The sequence below is a fragment of the Sinocyclocheilus grahami genome, unplaced genomic scaffold, assembly GCF_001515645.1.
Source record: "Sinocyclocheilus grahami isolate Dianchi unplaced genomic scaffold, SAMN03320097.WGS_v1.1 scaffold2812.1, whole genome shotgun sequence".
Classification (NCBI taxonomy): domain Eukaryota; kingdom Metazoa; phylum Chordata; class Actinopteri; order Cypriniformes; family Cyprinidae; genus Sinocyclocheilus; species Sinocyclocheilus grahami.
This window is the reverse complement of record NW_015507988.1, coordinates 6,344-10,993: the sequence shown is the minus strand read 5'-3', so window position 1 is coordinate 10,993 and position 4,650 is coordinate 6,344. Positions and strand designations below refer to the sequence as shown.

Genomic DNA, 4,650 nt, shown 5'->3' with positions numbered 1-4,650 from the left:
AAAAAAACTGTTGGTATATATATATATATATATATATATATATATATATATATATATATATATATATATATATATATTGTGTGTGTCAGTGGGTATAGAAAGGAATCACCCCCTTTAAAATAATCACATTTTGTTGCTTTGCAGCCTGAAGTGAAGACAAACACAGTTTTTGTTTTATGCAGCTGTATTTCATATCTTTCATCCAAGTGAAAGATATAACACCAACATTTCAGAAAAAAACAAAAACATCGAGTTGGAAAAAGGATCGCCCCCCTCCTAAAAATTATTTGTAGCAATCAGTTGTAGCAAATCACATTCTCAGTGGCACACAAAGACATTTGACTTTCAACTGTGATCAGCTGTGGTAATTTTGATTAGTTCAGCATGAAAATAGCTTTTACTGCAGCATTTCAGTCCTTGGTAGAGCAACTGAAGCAAACTATCAACTATGGATGGCAAGACCCTAGCAAAAGATCTCCAGGATAAAGCTGTGGACAGGCACAAGTCAGTAGATGGATACAAAACAATTGCAAAGGCTTTATCAGTGACTAGAAGCACAATGAAGTCTGTTATGAAGAAGTGTAAGGTATTTGGTACAACACAGACCCTCCCTGAATCAGGACGTCGCTCCAAACTGGATGAAAGAGCCGGAGGAAACTGGTCAGAGAGGCAACCAAGAGACCTACAGCATCTGTGAAGCAGCTGCGCTGTGTCCTATTTCATCAGATGTGTTTTTTAAACTCATTGCTCAAAGTAAGATAGACAGATACCTCACGCAACGCTTTGAAAATGTCATGACGAAACAATGCTCTTGTTGTATAAATGGATATTTCAAGATAGCAGTGGGCTGGACTGATATAATCTGTGGAAACAAAATGAATGGTGCATGGTTTAAAATAATACTGATCCCAAAAATAGATATTTAATGGCCAGACAGATAGAAATATTTCATTTGATAAGGGTAATTGCATCACCCTGTTTTGAGTTTTTATAAAATCAAACAAATATAATCATAACAAACCCCAATTATTGGAACAATACATTATTAACTGAAAAGCGTTACATAATACCATGCATTATTAGAATGAGGCAGTGGTATCTTATCCAGAAGTTTTTTACGAATCATTGTAACATCTCAACAAGCTGCACAAACAAAAATTCGTCCCTAATTCTACAGTAGTTTGTGTGGATTAGAAGAACATTAGAAAATGATAATAATAATAAATAAATAAACAATAATAATAATAATAATTCAACATCAGACAAGTGAGCTATTCACCCCACAGAAAATACATACACACCTTGCAGTCTGTGAATACAATCTTTTTCAAGTAAGTAGCAGCTGATAGCCGATCTTGCTGCTGTTTTTTTTATCCAAAGTGATATTTTATGCAAAGCTTTGCTGCAGTCCACATGGAGCAGAAAATATAAGAGGGCATACATCGACTTCTACATATGTGATGGGATCCTGATCTCTACGGGCTATGTACTTTGTAAGGTGTTGTTGTGAATAACAGAGATACTCCCCAGACTGGTTTGTATGATCTGAACCAGTTACTGTCAACTGTTTGAGATCGTATGTGAAGACAGTTATTCACAAAGGTTTCACTTTAGTTTTTCAGATTTCCATGCAAGCATGACACATTATAACATTTCACAACTTTACATTTTGGTTGCAGATAAATTACACTGCAGTACAACAATAATATTAATTAAAAAAAACTACTTTAATATGTTAATGTTGGAATTTAACATTGATTTTTTTTTATCACATTTGCACCTTGAAATAAGGTTATTTCAAGAATAAAAAGTAGATAACCATGGAGATGAAATCAATCTTTGTTCAAATTAGATCACTTATTTTACTTTGAAGCAACATTAGATCTACTTTTCTTTATGTACAGCAGGATTCGATGACAGTAAATCATGTCTGCTTTGACTTCTTTCAATCAGAGACCATGTAGGGCTGCAATTAACATGGCTTTAAACTAAAAAGTCCAAAATCGCTTATTAAACAACTCCAAAACCAGCATTACCATCTTCACTTATAAACCAATTTGACTTTATTATACGTCTACAAAAGTTCTTACTGAGATTAACAGAGGTTTAGATGTTGATGTTTTAATGAAAATAATAATTAATTTTGAAGTCACCGTTATGGTGGTTGGTGTTTGCTTTAGTTAGCATCTTGACCCTTCACTTCTTATGTCAGTTTTTCTTTTGATCTTGTATGTTTATAAAACACAATTATGGCAAAAAAAAACAAACAAAAAAAACCTGTGAGAGCAGTGCATTGATCCTACTCATGGTCTGATTTCTACTGCACTCTCAGGAAAAATTAGAAAAGCTGTCACTGGAGCATCATCTTTCTAAAATGTATCACACTATACTAATCATCTGTGAGTAGTGACGTATATCTGATGCAAAATAAGCTACTACTACTGTATCTCCTGCTTCAAATTAAATACTTTGCAGTCCTGGTGCAACAGAATATTCACACACATATACCAGGATACTGAGCACTTCTAGAAGCAATGATGATTAGAGTAAAGGTTAGAACGATTCCAAGGGCCCGACGAGGGAAAGGGGGACTGCAACGGTGTTTATTAAACACATTCGATATGGCAAAACAAGTCAAGAAAAACTGTGATAAGCTGATAACTATGTGTTGGTATCAATCTTTGTGAGCTTCAAGGAAAATTAATTTTCAGTGATCCCATTCATGGTCTGATTTCTACTACCACTGTGAGACTACAGTAAGAAGACCAGAGAATCAGCTATAATTTTTTACTCACACACACACACGCAGGCATGCACCATTAAGACAAAGACATTAATAATATGAGCATATGAATCTCAAAAACGGTGACAATCAACAACAATAACAAATACGAACTGTTGCACACATCCGGTTTTGTTTTTCACCCAGGTAAGTTTGAGCAAACTCTGATACATTACAACAATACGCAAGCGACCGGAGCAAACTTAATGGAACAACTTGTAAGTAAATCAAAACAACTGTGAAAATGTCTTATTTGCTTTTTGAGTGTTGTAAGAATATCATGATAAAGGAATGTTTTCATTTTTGGGAAACGCTGTTTTACACAGCGCTGTAAAGTGTGGCATTTCCCTGGCCTAGTGCTTTTGAATGCGCATTCTGAATGCTATTTTAGCGTTACTGCTTATAGTATAATGTTAACATCAAAGAAGGGCACTAATGTTAATGTTAGCCGGCATGTTTTCAGTAAACGCAGTCCTAACGTACGTTTTGAATGTTGCTGCGGTTAACTGCAATGTTTAAGGCTGCGTTTCTCAAAAGCATCATGAGCTAAGTCGATTGTTGAGACCATTTGGTGGCAAATGTTTCTACGATCATCTTAGCCATACAATGCTTTTTTTGGAAATTGCCCTGGTAAATGTGATTTTTATTTGGTCTGTTTTTAAACAACTAGCTGCTAAGAGTATTAATCCAAAATTAGGTTAAAGCTAATACACAGACATGGATTTTGCAATTATATTTATTTTACAAAAGCAATCTGCAAACGTTTGTAAACCTTTACAAACTTTCTTTAATCGCAGGCTGAGCTGGATGCTGAATAAAAAAGAGTGAGCCTCAACACTTAAGGTAACTTCTATTCAGTTGAAGAGCAAGTTGTGTGATGGGTCCTCACATAACAGGACACAGACTCGGCTTTCTCTTTTCTACATCCATTGTTGGTTATACACTTACTTTTGCATGTTTGTGGTTTTCTAGGTTTGTGCTGAGTTTCACCATATCAGAGAAAGTGGCACACACCAGCAAGATTTCACAGATGCTGCATGACATTCGAAATGTTTGATCTTCAGGTGAGTGCAAATTCACAAACACTAACTACCTCCATCACTGTCTTCATTGTATATAAAATAAAGTTGGCCTGCTTGTTTAACATTTACATGTCAACATACTCTCCCAGTGTACGTGTGTGAGGAGAACTGTTCTTCAGGACATGACATGTAAGTATTAAGTGCATTAATAGATCTGAAATAGAGTGGGGGAACTGACGTCAGAACCAGGAATTGTAATTCGCCGCGAGTTCCTTTGAGATTTTCCAATGGTTTTTTTTCAATTTATGAATAAAATAAAGCCTGTGGTAAAACTTGACAATACTTCTACATTTTGTTCTACATTATAAATGGCACACACTCACAGCCTAAACCTTCTTATCTAGCTACTTATTAAAAACATACGTTTTCAAAAATGAACATAACTGCTAAAAAAATTGTATTTTGGGTATGGATGTGTGTAATTTACATAGTACAACAAAATGTAAAAGTATCGTCAAGTTATGTTTACCACAGGCTTTATTTTAATTGAAAAACCCCATTATAAAACCCCATAGGAAAACCTAGAAGGAACACACGGTGAATTACTCTTCAGGGTTCTGACGGTATAGTTCCCCCACTCTATTGGCAGTAAATATAAATGTCTACTTTTATTCTCTGAAGTTAAAGTTAAAGTTTTACCCTCTGTGCTTATTCCAGGAGGAATTGGGTGTGCCAGACATCACTGACACAAACACCTCTTCTGCTGATTTTGTTATCATGGACAACGAAACCACTACAAATCCTGCAAGCACTGCAGTTGTGATGAGATGATCTTCCAGTGTTTGA

The 4,650-nt window shown here is 35.2% G+C and overlaps 1 long non-coding RNA gene across 2 annotated transcripts; it reads left to right on the top strand.

Moving 5' to 3' along the window:
- Positions 1–2,578: 2,578 nt before the first annotated feature.
- On the top strand, positions 2,579–4,120 carry LOC107575682 (uncharacterized). 2 transcript variants are annotated; one of them, XR_001607922.1, is made up of 3 exons: positions 2,579–3,000; positions 3,755–3,846; positions 3,954–4,120. It is a non-coding gene; the product is annotated as an uncharacterized lncRNA (long non-coding RNA). The 2 variants fall into 2 exon arrangements; XR_001607923.1 differs by lacking the exon at positions 2,579–3,000 and adding an exon at positions 3,601–3,625.
- Positions 4,121–4,650: the final 530 nt, after the last annotated feature.